General features: G+C 37.4%; 1 pseudogene; it reads right to left on the bottom strand.

Annotated features, from left to right (window-relative positions):
• Positions 1 to 8,300: 8,300 nt before the first annotated feature.
• Positions 8,301 to 9,645, bottom strand: LOC101412367 (F-box only protein 3 pseudogene; annotated as a pseudogene).
• Between the last annotated feature and the right edge of the window lie 2,855 nt (positions 9,646 to 12,500).

Here is a 12,500-nt window from a genome sequence, read left to right as displayed (position 1 = left end):
AGAAAGGGATACATGCCTATCAGAGGCAGAAATGAAAGATTCCTGAGCTGATTGTGCTGACTTGATGATCAGTTAGAAACACTGAATTTTGATATGCTTGAGCTAGGTACCACAGACTGCCTTAAGTCCAGGTCCAGAGGATATTAACAACCCCTGGGTGGGACCCTAAGGCATAGGAGCCTATGGACTCCTCCTCAGATAAGGAGAAAGAGGATGAGGAGAAAGCAGTGTATTATACACTGCAACAGAAGGAGTTGTACTACTTGTGGTGGAAATGAGTAAATTGGCATCCATTACCATTCATCATTCTCTACAACAATGTATATATACTGCCTCTAGTGAAACAAAAACTGCATCACTATAGGTAAGGCTGGTTAATGGGTGCAAGGCTTCATGGCCTAATGAAGTTGATATACCCCATCCCACCCCTCATTGGCAATCCACAGAAGAGTTGCAGAATGGTTTGTGAAGCTTGGCGGTGAAACATGCATTTATACTGCCAATTTCATGGGGCCTGAAACTGAATCTTTTACTGAAAGAATGAATTATAGTGTGCTACATACTACTCCCAAACATTATTATGACTTCTGGTGTCAATCCTGAGTCCCCTAGTATGGCAAACTGTGCCAGAGCTGCACAGGCTAGAGAAGATTTAGGGTATTGGAAAGGCTACAGAGAAAGGGGACTGGGGTCCTGGCAGCAGGGAAAGCACCCCAAGTACATGATGGTCCTAATCATGTATTGTACAAGCAAATACGGGTAGAACTTATTGCCATGCGCACTGAACTAGAAACTATAGCTAGGCAGCCCAATGTGGTTTTAGTGAGACTTTGGAGTAAACTACCTAAGGAAAATAGATTTAGGAAACTGTCCCCTCAGAATGCTGAGGGAGAAGGGAAAACAGGAAAAAAAGCTCCACCCCCCCATCCCAGAAGCTTCTGTTCACCTGGCAGAAGCCTAGCAGGCACCCTTCCCCCTACCATAGGGGAGGAGTCAAGATACCCAGGTGAGGACAATAACTGGGAATCCCAGGGCTCTTAGGCCACATGTAGATTTAACTATTTATTGATCCCCTACTAATCAATAAAGAATATTAGACTTAGTAGACCTGGAAGCTCAACGTACTTGAATTCATAGCAATGTAGTATGAGTCCTTGGGCCAATGCTGACTATCGATGGCTATGGGAGGAAAACAATTTATGCTAAGCAACAACATTCAGTTTTACAAATTGGGTAATTACCTCCCCAAAGGTATACAGTGTATATTTCTCCTACACCTAAATGTATTTTAGAAACATTTCTAAACTTCTCCAGAATGCCATATTACAGACTACCATAGGAGAAATCTGCCTCCGATGCAGAGTAATAAAGGCTGTGCTAAGCGAACAAGCTAAATAATCCCTGGTGAAAGTGACCTTACCCCAAAGAATTTTGGCAACAAAAAAGTACAAGTTGGGGTCGGGAGTCACCAAGAAATTACTGCTACAGTTAAGGAATTAGAAAGACTAGGGCTAGTAATAACTACTCATAGTCCCTTTAATAGTTCTGTATGAACAGTGTGAAAGTCTGATGGAACATGGCTCATGACAGTAGTTATTGTGAAGTAAATAAAGTAATACCACTACTGTATGCAGAAATCCCAAATATTGTTGGTTTACTGCAAGAAATTAGTATGCAGTTTTGTCACTATCACTTTGCTTTAGATCTTGCTAATGCTTTCTTTTTTTTCTCTCTCAGTTTTTTAAATGTTACATTAAAAAAATATAAGGTCCCCACATATCTTCCACCCCCTCACCCCACTCCTCCCAAATCAGCAACCTCTTTCATGAACATGGGACATTCATAGCATTTGATGAATAAATTTTGAAGCACTCCTGCAACACATGGATAATGGTTTATACTGTAGTTTACACTCTCCCCCAGTCCACCCAGCGCCCAGCATCTGTCCCTGCAGTACTACCCAGGACAACTCCAAGTCCTGAAAATGCTCCCACATCATATCTCTTCTTCCCTCTCCCTATCCTCAGCAGCTACTGTGGCCACTTTCTCCACATCAATGCTACAATTTCTTCCATTACTAATCACAATCGTTCCATAGTAGAATATCAGTACATCCACTCTAATCCATAGTATCTCCTTAGATAAATCAAGCCTTCCTGCATTCACCTTCAAGCAGGAAGGCCAACAATGGATTTTTAAGGTGCTTCCCCAAGGCTATATATGCTTAGCCTGCTCATCTGTCATGACCTTCTGGCAAAGGATCTGGCCTCATGGCAGAAACCTGTGGCTGTAATCCTATTTCATTAAATCAATATTATATTAAGCAGACATTCTCTTTCAGAATTAAGAGAAGCATCAGAGACAATAGTATCTTATCCTGAAAGCAGGGGATGGGCAATCAATCAGGACAAGCTGCAAAGGTCTGGGTGCTCTGTCAAAATCTTGGGTGTTGTTTGATTGAGTAATCAATAAAGTACAATATTTTCTCAAACCACAAACTCCAAAACAAATAAGGCCTTTCTGGGGTTGTTGGAATACTGGAGACTGTTCATCCCTCATTTAGTTCAACTATTAAAACCATTGTGTATGCTAGTCAGAAAAGGTCATACATAGCAATGGGAGCACCCCTAGAAGAAGGCTTTTGAAGAAGCAAAGAAGGCAATAACACAGGCTCAAGCATTAAGGAGGGTAGATACAGACATACCCTGTGAACTGGAAGTGGCCAGCACTGATATTGGCTTTGGGTGGGGTTTGTGACAAAGACAACATTCTAAATGATTACCCCTTGGATTTTGGTCACAATTATGGAAAGGGGCTGAAATATTAAATAGGACCTTAGAGAAGCAGCTGTGTGTAGCATACAATACCTTGTTGTGAGTGAAAGGTTTAACCTAAAAGTATCTGGTCATTTTGAAGGCCACCATCTCTATCCAGGGGTGGATTGCAGATACTGGGAACAAACCTTGTTCTGGCAATGTGCAATTCAGTACCTTAATAAAGTGGAAAACTTACATCTTGTAGTATAGTGTCTTCAAAACTAGCCCTCTATGTACTGAAATGTGTGAGCTACTAGGCCCAGAGTTTCATCTGGAAAAGTCTTCAGTCAAAATTACAATCCCCAAAGTGATTGTTGAAGTACCCACTGAAGAAGGTATAGGAACAGTTCCAGAGAATGCATGGTACATGGAAGGTTCAGCTAGTGGAGAGCCTTCTGCATGGATGGCTGTGGTTGTGCAGCCCAGCACTGATACTATTTGGTGGGAAATGGGCATCAGGAAAAGCAGTCAGTGGGCTGATTTAAGAATCATGTGATGGTTACACATTAACAATCTGTATTGATAGTTGGACAGTATACAAAGGCCTAACCACCTGGATAGCAACTTGGAAACAAGAACAGTGGACTGTCATGGACCACCCTCTGTGGGGGAAGAGATCTATCAAAAGACATCTGGGATGCCTGCCAGCAGTGACAGGTAACTGTCTATCACATCCCTGCCTACTCTAACATCCCCCTTGGGAATGTTGAGGCAGATACCCTCACAAAGGTCTGGGGCCAGACCACCAAGACCTGAGAAGTGGAGGAATGGCTCCACACACAAAAAAGTGGACATCATGGTTATCTGACCCTGTCATACTTTGCCTAACAGTTCCAACTGCCTAGCACTCACCAACAACTCATGGACATCACCCATGATGTCCATCTGCTCACTCCAGTTACTGCAGCAATTACCTCACTGAATGGGGCATATTGGCTAAGCACAGGCCCTAGTAACATGATGGCAAGTGGATTACATCAGTCCCTTCTTACTCTTGGAAGGGGCAAGGTATGTTTTCACTGCCACAGACATAGCGCTGAGACTCTTGATGCCATTCCCAGTAGGAAAGGCCAAGCAATAGACAACTATTTACTGCTTACAAGAAGTAAGTTCCTTATAAAGGGTGCCAGCCCAAATTGACAGTGGGGGAAGAACTCCATTTACTGGTCACTGCTCGCAGTCTTGGGTAATGGATCAAGATATTGCTTGCAATTTCCATTTACCCTATAACCCTACCAGCACAGGTCTTCTAGCAAGGATGTATGGCCTTTTAAAGGAACAAATAAAAGACAATAAGGAATCTATACAACAATGGACTGAGAGGCTGTATGCAGTTTTGGCCCTTTTAAATTCAGAGTAAAGGGCTGAGACCCCTGCTTCAGCTGAAATGCTAATAGGAAGACCAATGCAGCCATTGAAAATACAAGTTAAAAAGCCAACAACCCTTCAGCCCAAGAGGGGAAGTAATAATAATCTGTTGTTGCCTATGCCTCAAACTATACAAACTGAAGAAAATGAAGTCTTTGGCCCTGGTACTGGTATTGTGTAATTTTACTATCAAACTAGAAAATAATAGTCTTTTTTTACTGGCAGACCTCTTACCACTCAATTACTGGGGCCTACGTGTCACATAAAGAATGGCTATGGACTTGCAGGCAAAATAGGTGGCCATATTTGCCCTGTAACTGGACTGGAAAATGCACATGAGGACAGCTGTATGTTTCTGCCACCCTATATGACTCATTACCCCATACATCTAGTAATTGAGAAACAATCATGGTTAGATATAGATTAAAGTGCATCCCCTGGTGGTTCTAACCATTGGCCATTTTTCTGCCAGGTGGTACTTTAATTGTCACTGAATGACGCATAACTGCCTTAGCCAATCATACTGCTCAGGCCCTTAATGATTCCAAAGTAGCAATTTCCTTACTAAATGAAGAAAGTACTCAATTATGAAAGGTAGTTTTACAAAATAGGATGGCTTTAGATAGTCTTATTGCAGCACAAGGTGGAACCTGTACTTCATTAATATTCAATGTTGTGTATAAATTCCAGATCACTCCCATAATATTTCACAAGCTCTTAATCTTATTCAAGAGCACATACAGTGCATTGAAAATTTAGCTATTGACACCATATGTGATTGGTTTCATTCCCTCTCTTGATCCTAGTGACATGTTTTTATAGGTCTATTCGCTTTTGGTGGAGGACTCCTATTATTATGTTGTCTTTAATACTGTTGCTGCAGAATGTGGATGCAATGCTCATCCTATGTCCAACGTAGGCTGTTGTGTGTGGGTGGATTGTGGGGATTCAGTGCTTTTGCTTACCCTAAGTCCTCAGCACATAGCTGCCTGCATGACCTAGATATGTTAAATGTTAATCCTCCCTGGAAGGAAAAGGATGTGTAAGTGGAATCATAAACCATAATCTAAGAGAGGTAAAACTTCATTCATGCAATGACATCACCTGACCCCATTTGTGCTGTTATGGGATCCTTGGAAAAGTCTGTTCTCATACCCTATTGAATGTTTTTGTTCTGAAACCTCTTTTATCAACCCTCATTTTCTCTTCTCTTTGCAGATCTCTATCTTCATTTTTTGGATGTCACCATCAGAGACTCTCTCATGTCCATAAATCCAAATCAAGTTTATGTCTGATTCAATGAGAGTTGTGTTCTTTGGTCTCTTGGAAACCTCAACCTATGCCCTTCGGAGTTGGGTTGGGACATTTTTACTTAACATTTGAGGAACTGCCAATCTGTTTTCTACACGACTGTCTATTTTTCATTCCCACCAGGAATGAATGAGTGTTCTTATTTCTCCATACCCTCTTTGTATTCTGGTCTTTGGTACACATTGATTTAGTTTTTGTATATGGTATGATGTAGAGGTCCACCTTCACATACTTTTGCATATAGATATCCAGTTTACCTAGAACCATTTCTTGAGGAGACTATTCTTTCCTAATTGAGTGGACTTGGCACCCTTGTGAAAAATCAATTAGTGGGAAGCGGACTTGGCCCAGTTGTTAGGGCTTCCGTCTACCACATGGGAAGTCTGTGGTTCAAACCCCGGGCCTCCTTGACCTGTGTGGAGTTGGTCCATGTGCAGTGCTGATGCATGCAAAGAGTGTCATGCCATGCAGGGAGTCCCCTGCGTAGGGGAGCCATGTTTACTAGAGAAAAAGGTGTATTGCTGCTGACATGTGTTGAGATGTTCTCTATAGGATTGCAATATATAGCTGGTCTCTGTATTAGTCAGCCAAAGGGGTGCTGATGCAAAATATCAGAAATTGGTTGGTTTTTATAAAGAGTATTTATTTGGGATAGGAACTTACAGATACCAGGCCATAAAGCATAACTTACTTCCCTCACCAAAGTCTACTTTCATGTGCTGGAGCAAGACGGCTATTGATGTCTGTGAGGGTTCAGGCTTCCTGGGTTCCTCTCTTCCAGGGTCTTGCTTCTGTTTCCTCTGTGAGCTTACTTCCCAAGTCTCCAGCTTAAGGTTTCAGCTTCAAACTTACATCAAAACTCCAACATCAAAAACCTCAACTCTGTCCTTTGCCATGCCTTTTATCACACCCTAATGACATGGCCCAATCAAAGCCATAATCATAACTTAATCATGCCTGGGTACAGACCAGATTACAAACATAATCCAATATCTATTATTGGAATTCATAACCTTATCAAACTTTTACAGTCTATAATATTGTTAAAGCCTTCTATTTATTTATTATGCTCTGACTAGATGTTCTATCATTATTGCAAGGGGTATTTTGAATGTCTTCTAATATTACTGTAGTACCATCAATTTCTTCCCTCAAGTCTGTCACTTTACTTCATATATTTTAGAGGCATACTTTTTTGGTGCATATATATTTACAATTGCTATGTCCTCCTGTTGAATTGACCCTATTATCAGAATACAGTGACTTTCTTTTTCCAAAGTAACAGATGTTACTTAGAGTCTATTTCATCTGATTTTATTATAGCCACCTAGCTCTCTTTTGGTTACCTTCTGCATGGTATATTGTTTTACAACTCTCCAATTTCAATCTCTTTGTGTCCTTGAATTTGAGGTGAGCATCTTGAAAAAATCATATAATTTGGTAATGTTTTTAATGCATCCTTCTAATTCTGCCTTTTAATGAGAGTTAAATCCATTACATTAAAAATAGCAACTTATAATGCAGGATTTTATTTGCCATTTTGATATTTGGTCTTTGAAAGTCAAATACCTATTTTAAGACTCAAATCTTTGAGTAATTCATACTTTAATTTTTTAAATAGTGTGCTATTTGGAGTCCCTTCTCATTTTTTTCTGTATATATATTTTCATGTATGTATTTGTGGTTTCAATGGAACTTAAATTTAACATCCCAAGTCTATAACTATCACATTTGATTTGATGCCATTTTATCATCAATAGCATACACACATACATTGCTCTTATAAGCCTCTGTCACCCCTCTTTTTTGTGGTACTCTTCACCAATTATATCTTTATACATTCTATGCCACAAACCATAAATTTATCATTCCTCTTTAAGTGTTTGCATTCTAAAAAGTGTAAGAAGTATTAAGTAAAGTTACATACCAAAAATACAATAAATAATACTGATATTTATAATTACAAAAACAGTTACCTTTACTTGTGGTCTGTTTTTCTTTATAATGGTTAAATCCACTCTCTAGCATCCTTCCAGTATGAAAAACTCCCTTTAACAACACTTGTGGGGCAGGTTTAGTGGTGACAAAGTCCCAAAACTTTAGTTTAACTGGGAATGTCTTGATCTCTCCTCATTTTGAAAGACAGCCTTACTGAATATGAAATTCTTGACTGACAGTTGCTTTCTTTCAGCACTTTAAATATTTAACTCCACTTCCTTCTTACTTTCATTGTTTCTGGTTAGAAATCAGCACTTAATTTTATTGGACTTCATTATACATAACTTGTTTCTTTTCTCTTATGGCTTTTAGAATGTTCTCCTTTCCTTGGCATTCAACTAATTACTATGTGTTTGCACGTTGTTCTCCTCACACTTATCCTGTTAAAATTTCATTGTGATTCTTGAATGTCCATCTTCATATATTTGTTAATTTGGTATTTTCTGCCTTTATTTCTAGTATATTCCTTCTTCCACTTTATCCCTTTCCTCTCCTTTGGGACTCCTATAATGCATATATTGTTATGTTTGGTGGTGTTCCACAAGTCTATCAGGCCCTTTCACATATTTTCACTCTTTTTTCTTTCTGCTCCTTAGCCTGGATCTTTCAAATTTTCTTATCTTTGATTTCACTGATTCTTTCTTCTTCCAACTTTAAACAGGTGTTTGTCTTTGATTTCACTGAATATTTCTACTTCCAACTCCAAATGGATGTTGAAAATCTGTAGTTCTTTCACTGAAGTTATTGTGGTCTTTACCTGAAGATTTCTGTTTTGCTCCTCTTAAAATTTCTTTTTATTAAATTCTCCTATTCTTCCTTCATTGCTTTCCTGATAACCTTTATTTCTTTCTCTGTGTTTTCCTTTATCTGCTTGAGCATATGTCCATTTCCCAGACCTAGTTTAGACCCATCATTAGGGTCATCCCAGGAGCCAGAGGGCATTTTCAGTTGGGCTAGAGATACCCTGAATATCAGACATGCTATATGGAATCAGCAAATGGTGACATTAAAGATCTTGTCTTTAAAGTAAAGGAAATGGAAGGTGTAAAATACTTAACCTTCCATATATCCTGATGTTGTAGAAAATGTAGTACGATTTGTGTATTCATATACCCAACTCAGGTTGATGATCAGAAATTCCCCTACTACTCCAGGTCCTTGAACTTCTTCTGAATCAATTTTAGCATTCTCTAATAATGGCTGTTCAAGTGACAAGCCTTCTCAAACAGTGCATCCTTTGGCATTTCAATCCTGTTTTGGTATGGAAAGAAATAGTGGGGTAGATATACTTAACTAAGTTCTGGCAGAAACAATGTAGAAACTGAATCTGTAATATCCCTATTTGTTGCTACATACTCTGGATCATATCTGAAAATTTGGTCTATGCTGATAGAGAAGCAGCTGATAAAACATTGTTGGCATAAGAGGTAATCCAATCATTGAAAGTAGCACCTGTCATAAACATATCAGTAACAGCTGGATTCCAAAACATTTGGTCTGGATATTTTTAGAAAACCTCATTTTTGCTTTGGCCCTCTGAAGCTTCCACTGCTAAACACTGAAGCAATCCAGTATGTATGCAAAAAATTAAATGGAGACAATATTTCAGTCTCCATCTCTGCTAGAATCCCCCAGCAATGGAAATGATATGTAACAAATCCTCAGAAGAATAGTGATTAGACAGTGCCATACTTCCCAACAATGTATGAGCCACTAACTTCTGCCCATTGTGGAAATGATATGAACATCAGTAATTGTCAGGAAACTTGCAACCTATAAGAACTTCCAGAGCATCTAGGCCTTCTTCTTAAGCACCCTCTTTCAGAGCATAAAACCATCTTAGGACTACTAGGTTTCAAATATTTCTTGAGATCATTTCAGGCTTTTTTAATAGCAGCATAATGCTCAATGTATCTTCCTACATCAGAGTAAGTTTCTAAGAAGTGAGATTTCCAACAGTGGTTCTTCTATGTTTTCTCTTTTTCAGATAGAGAAGAGAAAATGTCTATTGTCTTCTCCACAGCAGATCATGACTTGATAGCTGGCCTAGGCTTTGACTGACATAGCAACAATTGATTATATTTCACTAGTCCAAGAAGGATAAAATGAGGAGCAGGGGATAAGTGGGTCATTATTCTAGGGTCTGTAGCATCACCTACATGCCATCTTGCTTTGCCCAGTATACTTCTGGTGCCACCCCTGCCTCACCCTTGCCCTACATCCACCCAAGCTGCTCAGGATCATTTTTTAAAAGACTTTTTTCAAGCATATGCAAAATCTCATCTTCTTTGTTAATGGTTTCTGTTTTTTAACTTGTTCATTTACAAGTGCTATCACTTTCTTTTCTTCATTTGTCTTGTAATCTTTTGTTGCACACTGTACATTTTAATATTTTGAAGTATTTATTCTGGGATTTAATTCCTGAACTGTCTGCTTCTTATTTTTGTTTCCAGATAGTGATATGACAGAATGTCCCTTGAGCTAACACCAGCAGGCTAACCAATGAAAAAGATACCTTTCAAAAGATACAAAAATTGGTTGTGCATTGGTTAGTGTTCTGCATCTGTTTAACTCTCCTATCAATAAGATCAGCCCATGGTAAATATGAAGTGCAAGGTCATCTCTATCTTTCTGAGACTGTGTTTAATCTTGGGTTTTCCTTGCTTATGCCCTCAGGAAGACCTCTTTCACAGTAATTCAAGTAGCTCCTCTACTCCCTATAAAATAGACATTCTCACCTTCCCAGGAGTCTTAAGCATTCCATAGATTGTGATATGTTGTGTTTTCCTTTTCACTCAACTTAAGATATTTTCTAAATTCCACTGTGATATTTTGACCCATTAATTATCTAGGTGTGTGTTGTTTCAATTCAGCTTATTTGATTTCCCATCTTTTTCTGTTATTCATTTCTAATTTCATTAAATTGTGATTGAGAACATACTTGTATGATTCTAATACTTTTAAATTTATTGAGACTTGCTTATGCCTGAGCGTATGGTCTATCTTGGAGAATATTCCATGTGCACTTAGGATGAGTGTAGATTCAGCTTTAATTTGTTGGAGTGTTATACAGGCTTCTATTATATCTGATTGCTTTATAGTGGATTTTAAGTCTTCATTTCCTTTTTGATCTTCTGCTAGTTGTTTTTTTCTATTATTGAAAGTAGGATATTGAAGTCCCAAAATATTTCTGTTGTTCATCTTTTTATCCCTTCACTTCTATCAGTGTTTCCTTCAGTTACTTAGGGATTTTGATTTTAGGTGCACGTATGTTTACAATTATTATATCTTCCTGGTCAAGTTATTATTTTATAAATATAAAATGCCTTTGTCTCTAGTAACAAATTTTGTCTTAAAGTCTATTATTTTCTGATTTTATATAATTAGTCTGATTCTGTTGTTAATTGAATATATAGTATATTTTCTTCTAGTTCTTCTTCTATCATTTACTTTCAACTAATTTGGGAATTTGAATCTAAAATACATCTTGTGGAAACAAGTAGTTGGATCATTTTATTTTTACCCATTCTGAAAATGTCTGCCTTTTGATCAGATGTTTTAATCTATTTAATATATTCCTTATAAATTCTGATATGGTAAATATCTTTTCTTACCTTTTTCAGCATGATTTCTGTTTCTTGTGTTAAATAGATATTTTTGACATATTTACCTTGTTTCTTTTACACTATGTTTATTTGGGCCTATTTTCCTAGTGCTCTGTGAATTACAATTAACATCTTACTTTAAAACAATCTATCAAGGTCAGATTTACACAAATAAAATTTTAATAGACTGCTACAATCTTCCACCACTTGCTACATTGTGCTGGTTTTTTTGCCATACAAATCACATCTTTATACAATGCAACCCTATCAACACCAGTACTTTAATTTTTGTATATGCAGGTTATTTTTAGTCAGGTAGGGCAAGGAAAGTTACTAAAATAATCCATGTTCACTTTTATGTACATCTATTTAGCTACCTTTACCTGAATTCTTTATGTTCATGTGTTTTTGAGTTATTGTCCAGTGTCCTTGCATTTTAGTCTACAGAACTCTCTTTAGTATTTCTTATAAGCAGGTATACTAATGGCACATTTTCTTAGTTTTTATCTGAAGGTCTTAATTTCTTCTATATTTTTAAAGGTAATTTTGCTAAATATAGAACTATTGGTCAAAAGTATTTTTATTTCAGTATTTTAAATAGGTCACTATAGATTTTTGGGCTGTATGATTTTTATGAGAAATTAAACATCAATGTTACAAAGGATCACTTAAAGATGATGAGCCCTTTTCACTATTGCTTTCAATATTCTATCTTTGTCCCTTTCGACATTTGATTATTATATTTCTAGTTGTGAATTTCTTTGGGTTTTTTTCTACTTGGAGTTTTTTGAGTGCCTTAGATGTGTAGATTAATGTTTTACATCAACTTTTGGATGTTTTCATACATTATTTCTTTAAATACTCTTTGACCCCCTCCCCTCTGCTTTGGAATCTTCTGTTGTGCATACATTAATGTTTGGTGTTCCTAGGTCTCTGAGACTCTGTTCAATTTTCTTCATTCTTTTTTCTGTTACTCATACTGTAAAATCTCAAATGACATATATTCAACTTTTCTGGTTATTTCTTCTGCTCATTTGACCTGCTGTTGAATCTCTCTAGTGAATTTTTCACTTATATTATTGTACATTTCAACTCCAGAATTTCTATTTGGTTCTTTTTAAATATAATTTGTCCCTTTCTGTTTTGTTTTTCCTATTTCATAATATATTGTCCCTCATACTTTCTTCTAATTCTTTAGGCCTGATTTATTTTACATTTTTAACCATATTTATAATAGCTGATTTGAAGCCCTGTCCAGTAAGTCCAAAATATGGGGCTCCTCATGTACAGATTCTTAAATCTTTTCCTTTTTTATTCTTCCAGTATATGGACCATAACTTCTCCTTTCCTTGTATGCCTCATTTCTTCTATAAAACCTATAAATTTTAAATATGATATGCTA

This window comes from Dasypus novemcinctus, chromosome 1, assembly GCF_030445035.2.
Source record: "Dasypus novemcinctus isolate mDasNov1 chromosome 1, mDasNov1.1.hap2, whole genome shotgun sequence".
NCBI classification, from domain to species: Eukaryota; Metazoa; Chordata; class Mammalia; order Cingulata; family Dasypodidae; genus Dasypus; species Dasypus novemcinctus.
Note: the sequence above shows the minus strand (reverse complement) of the source record. Positions and strands in the feature narration are given on the sequence as shown.